At 45.6% G+C, this 16,264-nt stretch overlaps 1 protein-coding gene across 1 annotated transcript in view; it reads right to left on the bottom strand.

The window, feature by feature from the left end:
- BICRAL (BICRA like chromatin remodeling complex associated protein) overlaps window positions 1–11,364 on the bottom strand; it is a 58,834-nt gene extending 47,470 nt beyond the window's left edge. The window contains exon 1 of the mRNA XM_081140561.1: window positions 11,285–11,364. The gene's annotated coding sequence lies outside the window, so the exon portion shown is untranslated. The remainder of the gene's footprint in view (window positions 1–11,284) is intronic.
- Between the last annotated feature and the right edge of the window lie 4,900 nt (window positions 11,365–16,264).

Genomic DNA, 16,264 nt, shown 5'->3' with positions numbered 1-16,264 from the left:
TCCCTAAGATTTTTTAAAAATCCTTTCTATGTGAAGGCCTACACAAGTGTCCCCCTACCCCGCACCTCTCTGACCTGATTCTGGCCCTTGCTGACTTGCCAGGCCCTGACCTCACCAGCATGCTCCTGTCTCAGGCCCTCTGCGCTGGCTGCTCTCTGGCTGGAAGGCTGCTCCTCGGGTATCCTCAGGCTCACCCCTTACTTTCTTCAAGTCTCTGCTCAGATGATCATGACCTGCTAGGACCCCCTTCCCACCCCCCAGCATTCCACACCTTCCTCATCTTGCTTTATTTCCCCTGTAACTTACTACCAAGTTCACCTAGGTTTACTGTCTGTCCTCCTGCAAGAACAGGGCCTTGGTCTTTTCTTCACTGAGGCATCCTAGAGCCTGGAGTGGCACCTGCCACACATTCAGTGCCCAACAGTATTTGCTGTATGAATGGTGGATGGCTGGTCTCAAGCATTTGGCACTTACCATGTACTGTCGTGTATTTTTGCTATGCACCTAGTGAGATTACGGGTTCCTGTACTCTCCAAGGGCCCTGTACAAAATGAGCACTTAATAAATATATGATGAAATATCAGGGCAGTGGCTTTTTCTTTCATAGATCATTACAGTAATGATTTTCCAAATTCCGTTTAGAAAAGAGACATTCTGGAAAGCAGCAGAAGAAAAAATGCAAATATTTAATTTTAAATTAATCATAAAAGGATGGAAATATTTTAAAGGTGTGTGTATATAATGCATATACATTATACAAATCCATGTCATGCTCTGAAGATATTTGTTTCATGACTTTTACAGCATCTTATATCCTGAAGACATTCTTGAGAGTCAAGCTCAAGGTAACATTTTGATAGTAAGGTAATTTGAAACACGGAATATTTTTACTTTATTTTATTTTTAAATATGTTTTTATTGATTCCAGAGAGAGGGAGAGGGGGAGAGAGGTAGAAATATCAATGATGAGTCATTGATTGGCTGCCTCCTGCACACCCCCTACTGGGGACCGAGCCCACAGCCCTGGCATGTACCCTGACCAGGAATTGAACCTTGACGTCCTGGTTCATAGGTCGACGCTCAACCACCGAACACACCAGCCAGCAGAACATATTTTAAATAATAATTATGAGTTGGGAATTTATGTAATATGTGACAAAAATAAAAAAATGTCAAATAGGTTTTGTGTCACATTTTTTAATCTAATGATAGCAGAAAGTTCTGAGGAGCATCTAACTATAATGAAGAAAATGTGTTCTATAAAACAATTTATCTAAATTTATACTATACATGTATTCACAGAACTAAAGTATTTTTGAAAAACCATTTAGACAATGTTCTAACATTAGATGAAGGTCTTTTCAGGCATCTGGCTGTAGTGCATGTACAGTTCTCTGTGAGGACTGAATCTGCAAACAGGCCCCTGCACAACTTCTGCTAATTTCTTTTTTTTAAAATATATTTTTTATTGATTTCAGAGAGAGGAAGGGAGGGGGGAGAGAGAGAGAAACATCAATGATAAGAGAGAGTCACTGATCGGCTGCCTCCTGCACATCCCCTCGCTGGGGCTCGAGCCTGCAATCAGGGCATGTGCCCTGACCGGGAATCAAACCGTTATCTCCAGGATCATAGGTCGATGCTCAACCGCTGAGGCACGCAGGCCAGGCTCTGCTAATTTCTTAATTGATTATATGTCTAATCTAACCTTGAAACTTTGATATTATAGCACACATGCAAAGAGAATGTATAGTGATATATCATAAAATATCATACAAATAAGGTAAACACACCTTCTCTGGTGTGCAGTAGGTGTTTTGTGCAGCACAATGTCCATTTCACATTTCCAAGTATTTCCTTCCAGGGCTGGACACTGTCCCTTGAAATTTCTGTTAGTTGTCTAACTTTGTATGGAATATCTTTGTTTGCCAAACACAAAGATTATAAATGTAATCTCTCAAAATGGCATCCAGGTGTCTCTAGTTCTACTATTAAGAAATGATTTCTGAAAAGAATTATAAACTTCTCTAAGTTACTTTATATTTGTAAAACTTTCATGTACATTGCACTAAAACTAAGTTTAGTCGGCAACTATAGTTTTTCAATTCAGGAGAAATGCTTAAGGCTTTAAAAACTACTCCTAAGGGATGGGAGGGGTTGAGAAAAAAAAGAGAAAAAACTCATGGACAGAGACAGCACTGTGAGGACTGTGGGGGGAGAGGGGGTGGGGAGAGGTGGAGGAGGGGATGGGGGGATAAATGGTGACAGGAGACTTGACTTGGGGTGGCGAACACACAAAACAGTGTACAGATGTGTTGTGGAATTGTGCACCTGAAACCCGTATAATTTTGTTAACCAGTGTCATCCCAATGAATTCAACAAAAAGGGAAAAAATTGTTGCTAAAAATCCACTCATGGGGGTGGCCCAAACACTATAAAATACTTCCTAAGGAGCACTGAATATCAATTCTAAAATAAAAGCTTAACCAGTAAATCAGATAAACTGATTTGTCTTTTTAAAAAAATTATCATAGGAATCCTATCTAAAATATACTGCAAGCAACTTGAAAGATGGTTGATTTCCATACATACAATAGCAGTCCCAGTACTCCTGACTCATGTTCAAAATATTTAGTCTTCATACCAAATTTTGAAATTCTCTCCCACAATACACTTACCACAAGATTTTGAAATTCTTCATCAGGCTTACCTAAATTAGGTAAATTAGACTGACCACTAATAAGGAGTGAAAGGGCCGTGCTCCCTGGGCGAGGGGGCAAATTCTAGTTCTTGCGGCCGTGCATGAAGGGCCGCCTCAGGCTTCAGCGAGCACCAGAAAGCTCAGGAGCTCTGAGCCGGCGCGGGGAACTCAGGGGTCCTCAGTGAGAATGCTGCCAGATCTGTTACTACCACTGCCTGTCAGGGTTAAGCTTTCTTGTAAAGAAAATGATTCGTTTTGATATGTTATCTCACTGGCCACAACCGAGTAAATCTGCCTTACACTCAACTTATATGGCCTCTCTAAAATAACATTTCCTTAAAGCAATTCACATGTAGTATATTTTAAATACTTTCCTCCCAAATCTGTGCTATGATTACTGTGCTTACATTGACAATATTTCAAACAGAAGAACGTGAGCTACACAATATCAATTTTAAAGGTCTTATTTTTAAAAGATTCTCTTTTCCAATTAGGATTTTTAAAGTGAAAGATATGGTACATAATCCCTAAATACTACCAAATATAGAGCTATGATGGTCTCCACGTCTGACTCATCATACTACGCAAATAAAAACTGAATTATCGGGAGAAGGGGCAGAATAAGTGCTTAGACCTAAAACTTGACAACCCACCTAAGTAGACTACTTTTTTGGTCACAATTTTTATTTAGTCATTAAATCACTACTTTTCCCTATTCTTTCTATTGAAACAAAGGTGATCCCATTTTAAGACCTCAAAATGTTTACCCTGGTTGGCAGTCATTTGTAAATTAAATTTATACATGGGCTTAATACCAGTGGCAAAATGTATGATGCATGGGTGGGTGGTATATATTCAAATCCCAGCTCTGCGTAGTAATATAACCTTGGGCAAGTTATTTATCCTTTCTAAACCTCAGTTTTATTATCTAGAAAATGAAGATAAAACCAATCTATAGGGTTGTTGTGAGAATTTCATAATATTAAACCCATCAAGGCTTGAAATAATATTAAGGTTTAACAAATATTATTTCTCTTTCCTTGTGAAAATGTTTCAATCACAGGTTAGGACACAAAGTTTAACTGCTGATGATACAATGAAGCATCCTGGATTTTGGTTGAACTGAAATAAGCCTTTTCTAGAAAGGCAGTATCTTTCAGACCTCATTCCCACACACTCAGAGTTTTTATTTCAGGTAATATAAGTGTTTGTGTTTTCAAGATAGCCAAAGAACCCACAAAAACAGGAAATGTTCAATTTTACAACTTTATTTAAAATAAATTTATAATTTAAACATCACAACCATATAAATTAAAATTGATTAGGATTAAGAGACCTGGTTAAGGGAGGTCTCAGGATCTTTTCCTCAATGGAAGCGCATATGAGGTAAGAAAAAAAAAAAGAGACCAAACCCCCAGCTGCTTCTCCCCAGGACCTTCCCCTCGCCTTCCCTGACCACACGGGACGTGAGCCCTCGGGGACCGCACTGCAGAAGGGGAGCACCCGGCCGAGCGGCTCCACGGGGACCCCACCGACAAGGCTTCCCACTGAGGGCTCGCAGTCCACGCCCCACCCCTTCCCGCCGGCACCCCCACTGCGCGCCGCCCCTGCACCCCAAGTTACCCCGCCCCGGCGAGCCCGCGGCGCAGAGGCGCGGCCCGGCTGGCCCCCCCCACCTGACACGGTCTGCACCCCGGCTCCTCCCTCCTCACACTCGGACCCCTCCGCCTCTGCCCCGCCAAGTCCCTGCTACCTTCTCAGGGAAGACTGCAGACACCCCATCGCCTGCCCTACTCCCCCGTTCTCGGATTTCACGTCACCCCACTTGTTCTGCAGACAACTGGGACGAGGGGCCTCACGAAAGGAGAACGACGGCGGGTCCGAGGGGAGGATGGGGAGGGAGGGAGGGTGCTACACACTTCCACTCGGTACTGTCTGTCAAAACCATTCCCCAATACTCATTTCCATTGTACCCGAAACCTACGTAATTTTATTAACCGTTACCCCAATAAATTCCATTTAAAAAAGGAAAAAAATACCTCTCTCCCTCTCCACCCCCAAGTACTCCGATTTGTCTCACCACCGGCAGAGGTGGAGGGTCACACCCAGGATCCCCCAGCGAGGGCTCTGCTGACTCCCCTGCTCTAGAACCCGCCCCCTCGGGCTCCCATCAGCACTCACTCAGCAAGTGCTATGCTAAAGGCTTAAAATAAGTCAGTGAACAGAGAAAGAAATAAAGATTCCTGGGTCCCACCCCAGAATCTGTCTACAGGTGACTGTCCCACATACTCAAGTTCAAGACCATGATGTGACGAAATACTCTCCCTAGTCCCAGTAATCTGAGATTTGATTTCTAAAGCTACTTTCTTCCACAGAAAACACAGTACTTTGGAAATAGTCCAAGGCATTATGCAAATAATATATGTACCTGTCACAATGTTTAAATGTTAATTCTTCTTCTATTGTGGCAAAAAATATATATATAAGATTTACCATTTTCAAGTGTACAGTTCAGTGGCATTAAGGTACATTCACATTGTTGGGGCGACTTGTCATTAGCCGGCTCCAGAACTTTTTATTTTTTTAATCCTCACCCAAGGATATTTTTTCCATTGCTTTTCGGGGAGAGTGGAAGGGGGGAGAAACACCGATGTGAGAGACACACATCGATTGGTTGCCTCCTGCACGCACCCCGACCAGGGCCGGGGGCAAGCCTGCAACTGAGGTACGTGCTCTTGGCCGGAATCGAACCTGGGACCCTTCAGGCTGTGGGCTGACGCTCTCACCACTGAGCCAAACCAGCCAGGGCTGGCTCCAGAACTTTTTAGTCATCCCAAATTGAAATTCTGTACCCATTAACTCATTTTTAACCCAGAATGATTTTCATGGTTAAAGTCATTGGCCCCACTCCCACTGGCTCCCCTCGCCTTGCTGCCCAGCCAACACTCCAGGGTTCACCGCTGCAACCGGCCTCATCTCCGAGCTCCTCTCCGTCACCCCTGGGAGGCAAACTCCAATCCTGGTTGAACTGATCACCTGCCTGTCTTTGTTTCCTTTGTGAGAGGTGGATGTTGCTGGCAGAAAACCTTGCAACTGACACGACTGAGTGGTCACCTTAAATTCAGGCCCAAGCCACAGCCAGACACTCAACGCCCAGGATTCCTACCTCGGTTTCCAGTGAGTTCGCTGTCCTGCTGTCCGAGGTGAGGTGTCCTTCTCACCTCCAACCACCCACAGCCCTTCTTCCTTTACTCTAAGTTACTAGCCCTGCCTCAGACTTCACCAAGGAAACCAACCATATATTCTCCCTCCAATTCATAAGCCTTGTCCTTGTGCTCATTCGCTCTGCCTTCTCTCCTGCGACTGCAAGTCTCTGGCTCCCACCACAGGCAGGCCCTCTTCTGCTCAGAATTCCCTCTCGCCTCAGAATCCTGCCCTTTTGGTCGTCTGCCTTCTCTCTTCTGCCTTAGTCTCTCCCTCTCTTAGCTACTCTCATTAGCCTATCTGAACATGCTCATCTATTCCCCTTGGTGTTTTTTTTTTTAAAAAAAGATCTTCCTTGACCCCACTTCTCTCCCCAATCACTGCTGTGCTGCTTCTGTCCTCACTTTACAACAAAACTTCCCCAGCAAGCGGTCTCCGTTCACTTCCCTCCCCATCCTCTCAACGTGCTCCAGTCTGGCCTCCATCCCCTGTCGCTGGCACTACTTGTCAAACACCACCTCCAGTTGCCAAGTCCAAATGGACCTTTCTCCTCATGGTTTAACTTCTCAGCAGCACTTGGCAGGGGGACCAGCCCCTTTCTTGAAAAGGGTAACTCACTCTCCCACTTTAATGGCCGAAACTCTCAGTCTCCTTTAGTCACTGGGAGTGTTTTGAGCTCGATCTTAAGGCCTCTCTGGTCACAAATAATCTCAACCAGTTCCATGCCATAGCATGTGTATGCTAGTGAGTCCCAAACTGCATGTCCACTCCTCAGAGCAACTTGAATATTCACTGCCTACCTCACTTCACTTGGATGTCTCACAGATATTTAAAAAACATAACCCGTTCCACACAGAACTCGTTACCCACCCCGCCCACCTGTTCCTCTCCCAGTCTTCTCCAGCTAGCAAATAACACCAGCAGCCCCCAAGGCTTAGGCCAGAATCCTGAAGGCATCCTTGATTCCTCTCTCCACAGCCAACCCAGTAAGCAAGTACTTCTGATTCCACCTCCAAAATATACCTGAAACCCACCGTCTACTCTGCTGCATGCCCACTGCCACTGCGCCTGCCAGTCTCAAGCTGACACTGCAACAGCCTCCCTGCTTCCCACAGCAGCTGTGATCTTTAAAAAACAAAAAACGAATCACTGCTCCAATTAAAGCCCTTCAAAAGCTTCTCATTCTCATTAAAATAAAATCCCCCAACAGCCATACTGCCTAATACAAAAGGCCCTGTAGGATCCTCCAACTCCATCTCAGTCCTACTCCTCCTGCTTCTGTTCTAACACCCATGACCTTCTGGGCATTTCTGGTCTTTGCACTTGTTCCCAGGCCAGGACCGTCTCCCCAGCTTTTCACCTGGCTAGCACAAGCTCATGTTTCAAGTCCCAACTCAACGTCACCCCTTCAAAGGGACGCTCCTTGGCTCTTACCGGCAAGTCATTCCCCACAACAAACTCTGTTACATTCACCAGCTTATTAACTTCTAATACTTTTTCTTAACCTGCAATTATATTATTTACTTATTTCCTGTTTTCCCCACTATACTATAAATTCCACAAGGGCAGAGATTTTGTCTTGAATTCCACTAAAGGCTACTTTAAAATAAAGAAGCTGCTGTTTCCCAGTAAGCAGGTTTATTTTAGATTCCCCTTCCTTTCAAGCTTTATTGGATTTTAGTCAAAGAATATAATTACTTTGGCATTTACCATGAAAAACAAGGGGAGAAAAGCCACACAGGCCAGGCAAAGACTAGAAATCCACCCACCCACTGGCCTAGACTAGATGCAGACTGCACAGGTATTCAATACTACTGCTTACAAAAATTTAAAAGTGTGGACATATAATTTTTACATCAAAAGATCAAAGTTTTCAACCATTTCCCCTAGCAATTACTAAACACAACAGTGATTTGAGAATAAAGAAAAGCAAGCACAAATGTGGTCTTTGCTCCAGAGAAGTCAATGATTCATCACTGACTCGGTTCTCATTTTGGTGAGGTTGGCTAGTTGTCACCACTGGCTCTGACGTTTCTTCCTGACCTCCGTGTCTTTATGCATACTCTTCTTATCAGGCCTCATGTTTAGAATAATTTCCCCATCCTACTTCCCCCAAACCCAAAAGATAAAATTCAAATATCAGCAAAAAACCCCCCAAACACCCTTTTCTTCCAAGGATTTCTCTCTAGGCTTTTATTTTAGGTCCCTTTCTACCCTATTCCTAATTTCTTTATCAATCCCAGATTCAACTCTATTTCTATTGCATAACTGTCTGGAATAAACTAGAGGGCTCATCTAGGCCTAGAAGCCCGTGTTACTTCTCAGTAGAATGAGATGACAGGCTTTTTAAAATGTGCTCAGATTTTAAAGCCTTAGGATACCTAAGCCTTCTTTCTGTAAGAAAATAGTTCAGACACTGAATAAATGGCAGCTACAGGAGAAAAATAAAAATGAGAATGGACCAGGTCTCGTGGTCCAATTCATAAAGAGCAGCAGTGCAGTGCTATTCTGAATGCGTCTCTGTGGCGCACTGGAATCACCTGGAGAGCTTTTCCCTAACACTGACTGCAACATACTCGGATACAGGAGGCCCTGGGTGGGCCAGAATTTCAAAACTGGAGGGAGTTAGGGGCATCAAGAAGCAAAAGTCAGCTTAGAACTCAGGACTGTCTAAAGCATTGAACCTTTGAGAAAAACCCAAATGGCCCTAACAAATAATGACGAGGTGAAGTTGCAACTCTCTTTAAAAACCTCTCTCTAGTGGATTCTATTGCGCAGATTTGGAAACCAAAGGTGCAGAGCCAAGAACATTGGCTTCTGGGATCCAATGTCAATTCTACCACTTAAATCTGCAAGATCTTGACCATTTCGTCTATCTTGGTTAACATTAGCTCCTTTCCCTGGTAAAGGTAGAATAAAATCAGTATTGCAGGGCTGATATGATAAACAGGAATTAAATAAAGCACCAAGCACAGTTCTCAAATACTATATAATGGATGTGGTTTTTTTTAAAACACGAGGACAGACTGGTGCCACTATGTTACTTTCATCCACTAGAAATTAACTATTTACTTTCCATCTCTGTGGACTCCTAAAGAGACAGAAGCTTAACAGACTTTTCCCCTCCTCCCAACCATCTTTTCAGTAACAATTAAACGTTAAAACCTGCACCTCTCTCAGTATGGAGCTACTGCAGGACAGACACTTAAATGGATGCTTTTAAGAAAACACTTGAGTGAGTTAAGGAAGTGAGAAGCCTTATACCGATGAGAAAGAGACTGCCCAGAACACAGGGCAGTTGTGCTTGTTTGTTTTTGTTTTTAACATGTCTACTGGTTTTTAGAGAGAGAGAGGACGGGAGAGGGGGAGAGAGTTCTAAGGCTTTTTAATTTACTGCCGCTGGGAATAGCCAGCACGAAGGCCAGCAAGGAGTTTCAAATCACTGGAGCCCATCACCTTCCCACGACCTGACAACTAGACGAATGTCTCTCCAGGGTTGTTTTAAAATACAAGCAGCTAAAAAAAACATAAAACGAACGCAAGGGAGCTACAGAGAACCGCGCTACTGGAAGGCAGACTGGCTCCGTCCCGGACTCTCTCTGCAACTGTAACCTGCTCAGACTCCACCGTCAGAATCGGCTGGAAGGCGACGGAGGAGAAGAAGCCTCAGCGCGCTGCCGCCGCCGGGCCGGGGCACAAAGCCGCCCAGTTTCCGGCCGCAGAGATGACGGGACCCTCACCCCCGTGCCGGCCCCGGGGACGCGGGCCCAGGGAGGGGACCCCTCGGCCGCCAGGCCGGCCGCAGCCCACTCCCCTCTTCCGACACAGTGGAGAGGAGCGGGGCGCAGCGCCCCGGCCCCTTCCCCTCCGCGCCGGCGGCTCGTCCTTTGGGCCTGGGGGCCCGGAGGAGGACAAGGCTCCGCACGCCCGGCCCCACCGGCAGGTCTCAGCGCCGGGAGCCTGGCTCCCCCTCGCCCCGAACCCCACGGCGCCCGGGCCGCCGAAGCGCCCACAAAGGGCGCCGCCCGCGCCGCCAGGGAAGATGGCGCCCGCGGAGCAACTGCGCCACCAGCCCTGGCGACCGGCCAGGCCCCGCGCCATCTTAGCACCTTCCAACCGCCGCCGCCGCCCCCCGCAAGATCCCGCATTCGGGGCGACTCGGGGGGCGCGAACCGCCTCGGGCCCGCGCACTCTCGGCCACAATAGTGCCGCCAGAGCCCCTCTCCTCTTCGGCCCGTCGCGGGGGCCCCGGTCCTCCGCGCGCCGCCGGGGCTCGTCCGGCCGGGCCGCGGGTCCTCGGCGTGTCCGGGGTCGGGCGGCGGGGAGGGACGGTCCGGCCGGCGGGCGGGCGGGCGCGCGCCGGGGAGCGGGCCGGGCGGGCGGCCCCGCGCTCTCCCCGCCACGGCGGCCCGCTCCGCGCCGCGGCCGCCCGCGAGAGCGCCGAGGAGGAAGCCGGGGTGGAAAATAAACCCGGTCCCCGCCGCCTCCTCCCCACCCTCTCCCCTCCCCCTGCCGAGGCGCGGGGTCCATTTTGCCGAGAAGAAAGAAAATGCGATTCACACCCAAGAGCTTCCGAGAAAGAAAAGAAACGAGGGGGGGAAAGCCGAGGGGAGGAGATTGGAAAGCAGATTTTTCTTCCTCGCCCGCCGTCACTCGGCCCTCCCTGCCCCCTGCTCGCGGCCCCGCCGCGCCGTCCTCCCCTCGCCGAGCCCGCTCCCTCCTTCCCGGCTCCCGGCGGCTCCGGGGGGCGGAAAACACACACTCGCGCACACAACTAATTTTAAACCGGCTCAATCAATGAGTCATTAAAAGGCTTCCCTCCCCTCTCCTCCCCACCACCAACCGCCACGCCACCCCCCTTCCCAGGCTCTCCCTCTCCCCGCTCCAGAAATTTGCATCCGCGGGGAAGAAAAAAAAAAAAAAAAAAAGGCGCCGGGGGCCCCCACCCCGCCGCGGCGCCCCCGGCCCGGCCCCGCCACCCCCCGTCCGCCCGCGCCCCCGCCCGAGACACTGAACTTGGTCTTCCCGGGCCCGGGCGGCGCTGGGAAAGGCATAAACACTCGATTCCCCTTTTCTCCGTGTCCATTAAACATCCACCCACCACCACCATCACCCACCCACAAACCCACCCCCCCCCAAAAAAAACACAGCCTTAGCCAATAGCTCTCTGGGCTGAAACCTAATATCCTGGTTTTGGCAACTCGGTGTTTAATTTGCTTCTCTTTCTTTTCTGTCTGTCTGGAGATAGATCTCCAGTCCCCCCTCCCTCGCTTGTCCCCTCCCCGAAGGAAAGAGGCAGAGGAAGGAGGTTGTGTGTTTTTTTTTTTTTTTCTCCTTGAAATTTTTATCACAAAATTATAATACACTCAAAGGGAAACTCACCGTCATGAAAAAGCAGTGCCTTGTCAACGGGGTTTCTGCGCCATCGCACCAGGGGCGGCGGCGGCGGCGGCGGCGGCGGGCGCGGGGCGCGGGGCGCGGGCGCGGGAGCTCCCGGCCGAGCGGCGCCGGCCACACGCGCTCCGCTCTCTCTCTCTCGCTCACCCCCGCGCCGGGCGGCGGGCGCCCGCTCCCCGCGCCCGCCCGGCCTTCATGCTCTGCGCCCGGGCAAACCGCTCGGCTGCTCGTCTACCTCCAAACTTCGGTTCTCGCCTAGCAAAAAATGTGAAGATTAGGATTTTTTTAATTAAAAAAATTAAAAAAAAAAAAAAAAGCAAGCTCCCAAGATGTTAATTCCTGTTTCCTTTGGGATTTTTTGTTAACTTCAGAAATATACTAGTTTACTCAAGAAACAGGTTTTATTTGGCTTATTTTTTTAAAAAAATTAAAATCGACAAGATACGTGCTCTTCTCCGCAGGCGCCCTGCACACACACACACACACACACACACGCACACACTCACACTCTCCAGTTTTAGCTCGAAGTGGGGGGGGGTTGTTAAAAACAATATTTGTTTAGAACTCTAATTAGAACAAGCCCCAGTAAATACTTTTTTTTTTGCATATTTTTTTTTTAAAAAAACGAAAACGTCACTTTTAACTTAGTTATTTGGCAAATAATCCACTCATTCTAACTTTTAAATGTACTAAGCTTTCCTTTGCAACACAATGCTGTAAAACCTTATCTGTGAAACCTGAATATCAACATTAAACAGAAAAAACAAAGCAACTTTAGCGGCCAAGAAGTAGGTGAGGAACTAAGTCTCTCTCAAAACCTCCAATTCCCACTACCTCCTCTTTATATGTAGATATCCTTTATCACCACGTTTGTGGAACTTTCCTTACATAATCCCCCATCTTAAAAAAGGAGCTACCCAACCTTTTAAGTGTAATTACCGCCCATTTTAAATCTCGAATCTCATTGTTGAGAGTCTCCAAGAACCACCTAGCACACAGAGAGCGTTTAAGTAAATGTTAACTATGATAGTGTGGATTGGGAGAGGCTGCCTCTGTGGTCTAGGTTAACTGCATTTATTTTTCCTGTAAATGCCCACAAAAATACAGTGGGGCTTTTGTTGCTGTCTTTTAGTTTAAATAAGCATCAAGGATAGATAAAGGATGAGTTGTATAAGCATGTGATTTGGATTTTAAAAAATTTATATGTAAGCCACAGAAATGTTCCAAAATTATTTTAAATTAGTTTGTAATGCACACAGCAATGGGGTCTTGTGATAAAGAGAATGCCCAAAACCATGTTCCCCAGATATTTAGTGAGTTCTAAATAAAATTATCCCTGGATTTAAATTACTTACACAAAATTGTTGTTTAGTTATATCCCCTTAGCCTCAAGCACCTTGCTTGCTTATATACGAGTACTGTAACTATACTGTATTGCACAAAATGAATGTCAGAGTTAGCATCAATGTTGTCATATTCAAGATAGGAGATCTGACATGAAAAACAAACCATATCTTCTTGTACTAATTGCCACTTTCTCCTTCACAATGTATGAGTTGTATTTAAGCTTTCCTTATAAATACATACATTCAGTGACTTTGTATCACATAGTATCATTGAGGTGTTTTCTCATGTGTTTCACAGCCAGCCAAGGCCTTCCTGGAACAGTAGTCTTTGCATAAATTAGCATATTTCTCTACATTTGACGGTTGGACCGACCAGTTTTCTAATTGGCTTGGGAAATTTTTAAACATGTTTTAAAGTGCCTTTGGATTGGTTGGAATTTAATTATAATACCCATTTTTGAAGGATTACATTTCAAAAGAGTCCATAATTCAATGCAATTAGGACCCACCAAGCAAGTTTTACAGCTGTTGCTCCACAGCTCCATGAAATATGAATGGACTTCAGAAAGCGATTCTCTCAAGTTGGCCCAAACCCCAAAGAAACACACATTGGACTTTGAAAGATCACCAAACAAAGCTGAATTCATATACCGGTAAAGAGTATGGACATTGCAGGCTTTTTAAAGAATGCCCAAATGTAAGAACACTGACATTTACAGGGAGCCTACTAAGTGCCTCCTATGTACTTACATACATTATTGACTGAACCTCCATGAAAACCTGTAGAATGAGGCTTAGTTACCCTGATTTTGCAGATAAGCCTCCTAATGGCTTTAGTAATTTGCCTGGAGTCATCGGTCTAGTAAGGGCTGGTGGGGGAAACCCAGTTCAGGTTGATTCTAAAACACTCTTCGAGCCCTGAAAAGGACTTGGAAACAAGCAGTCCTTGCTGTTTGAATATAAACAGGGTTCAGTGCTGTGGTGTAGGCAGGGGGAACAACTCTGTACTTTATGAAGACCTACTTTGAGAATGCCAGTTGTCAAATCTACTTTTAAATGTTTTTGAGATAGCAGTGGGGAGAGTTTCAGATTCATCAGGCACCACCAAAGTTGAAATCACGTAATAAAACAAAACAAAAAACCATTTTTTAATTTTTCCCATGTGATTAAAAAAACCATTTTAAACAAGGAATATGCCTGTGTATGTAAAATTTAAATTATGGTATATGTAGACAGGATTTTGGTATCTAAATGTAAGATTAGGAAACTTTTTAAGAGGAACCTTCTTAAAATGGCTTAACTATTGCACATAACTTTAATTGTATTGCCTACAATTTAATTATGTACAATTAAATGGTCACTCCTATGGTTCCTATCTGTGTAGGTGACCTAGAAAGAAGGGCAACTGGACAGAAGAAAAAAAAGAGGTATAATTATAGTTGAACTGTTTGAGCATGAGTCTGGGCCTCCACATAAACAGGCCCAATGTCCACATAACAATTAAAAGTGAAAATGCTTCTGAGTTTGTTCTTTTGGTGTGTGTGTGGGTTCTCCCTCCAAATGTTTCTCTTGTTGGTTGTCCATTCTCAGAGGGGGTAAATGCAAATGCTTGAGCTGAGGTGTTGATATGCATGACTGGATGTGCCCAGATCCCAGAAATACCCAAATATACCAGGTGAGCAAGTAAGTGCTCCATGCAGTGTTTATGAAATAAAAATGTAAGAATTCCCTATCTGCATAAATAAGGTGCACACCTTTATCTGTACCTCTAGAGGAACTTACATGCTTGGGCTTTAGTGCACTGGCTCTATACTCAGACTGACCTGGGTTCAAATTCTACCTCTGGCACACACACCAGGTATGTGGCTATGGGCAGGTCACTTCACCCCTCAGTGCTTCAACTTCCTCATCAATAAAATGGGGGTAATTATAGTACCCACGTCTGAGAGTTATTTTAAGGATTCAGGAACTAGCTCTTGTAAACTGTTTATCATGGCGCCTTATTTTAGTTGTGTGTCAGGTCTCACCATGTGAAATCTTCCCATGTAAATTCCCGGTGGCAACCTCATGTGATTCAACGTCACATGTCTCTCCTATGATAGGAAGCTCCTCAGAGGCTTTCCATTCTCTAAGGGCCTAGCGGAGTTGTTTGTATGTAGTTAGCTCACAACCAGAACTTATATGATAAAAGAGAAACTGCCCCATCCACAAGAGGTGTAAGAACACAAGAAATGAATGTGTCTCTACCTAGACCTATATACAGGGGTGGGCAAAAATAGGTTTATAGTTGTGAGGATGAGAAACACAGTTTATTCTTGTATTATTATTAATTATTGTATTGTTTCCCATACAAACAACTGTAAACCTACTTTTGCTCACCCCATATTAAGGCAGTCCAGTAAGTCTCCCTGAACCACATAAAACCATGACCCAACTGATCACAGGCAGTGCAGCCTTGTGGTTTCCCCACCACCACTAGTTAGAGCTTTATCATTGCCACTTTCTAGCCATGTGATCCCATGAGGCCTACTTTTTTTCACTTCACTTACCTCAGTTTTCTCATCTGTAAAGTGAAAGTAACAATACCTATATCTCAGGTTGGTAGGGGGACAGTTAAATGATATTAGGTAAAAACCCTGGCTTTAGTGCCTGGCATATAGTAAATACTCAATAACAGTTGTCACTATTGTTGTGGTTAATACGATTATTAGAAGTAACGTGAAAATGTTTTCAAAGCAGTAGTAAACAAGCAATTTATTTGGAGTGATCACAAATGTTTTCAATACTCTGCCTACGTTGTTATTTCATTTGATACACGAAATAAACACTTTAAATCACCTTTGTAGAGACTAAGGCTATTCTAGTCATGACATATTTCAAGTTGGTTATTTTCCTTGACAGGTTTTAAAATAAAAATCTGAACTCCTACAAGCCTCTAGTACAAGGATAAGGAATATAAGCAGAACTGTTGTTAAAAAAAGAGGCATTCAGCACTCCCACTGGTCTTGCTGTCTTACACATCCAGCCAGTTTCCCACAGAGTATGCGAGGGGGAGGACAGCCCGCAGTCAGGAGGGCGCAGCTGCTGGAAGGCAGGGCCGCGAGGCGCCCGCCCCAGCTCCAGGCCCCTGCGGTGCCCTGCCAGGCTCCGCACTGTCCAAAACAGAGCGTTCCTTCCACTCCACCAGGACCCCGGGGAGGGTGGACTGTAGAGTCAGTAGAAGGGGTCTCATAGCTGCAGGGTGCTTCTATAAAGCACCCTCAGAATTCGGTGAGAAAGCCAGCCTCCAAGATAGGGTATCCACGTAAAGGGGCTTGCTCAACAAATGTCAGTGTCCTTTCTGAAAATGAAACTCCCAAGAGGTAAGACATCTGAAAAATGAACCACCCGAAAAGATGACTTGTAAATACAAGAGGAAGCAAAGAAATTAAGTACTAAACAGGCACCAAGATAGATCCTCAACACTGCAGGAAAAAACAAAACAAAAAGCCAATGAAGTATAACTTCCATAAGTATTCTGATCACTAAAGAGCCATATTCTTATCTGAGCACAGGAAAGTTAAGCAGGCATTATAAGAGTCCACATGAAATACTCCTCCGACCATACAATCTCTCTTCT

Source organism: Miniopterus schreibersii (genome assembly GCF_964146895.1).
Source record: "Miniopterus schreibersii genome assembly, chromosome: 6".
In the NCBI taxonomy this organism is placed as follows: Eukaryota; Metazoa; Chordata; class Mammalia; order Chiroptera; family Miniopteridae; genus Miniopterus; species Miniopterus schreibersii.
The sequence above is the reverse complement of the archived record's forward strand: the minus strand, read 5'-3'. Positions and strand labels throughout refer to the sequence as shown.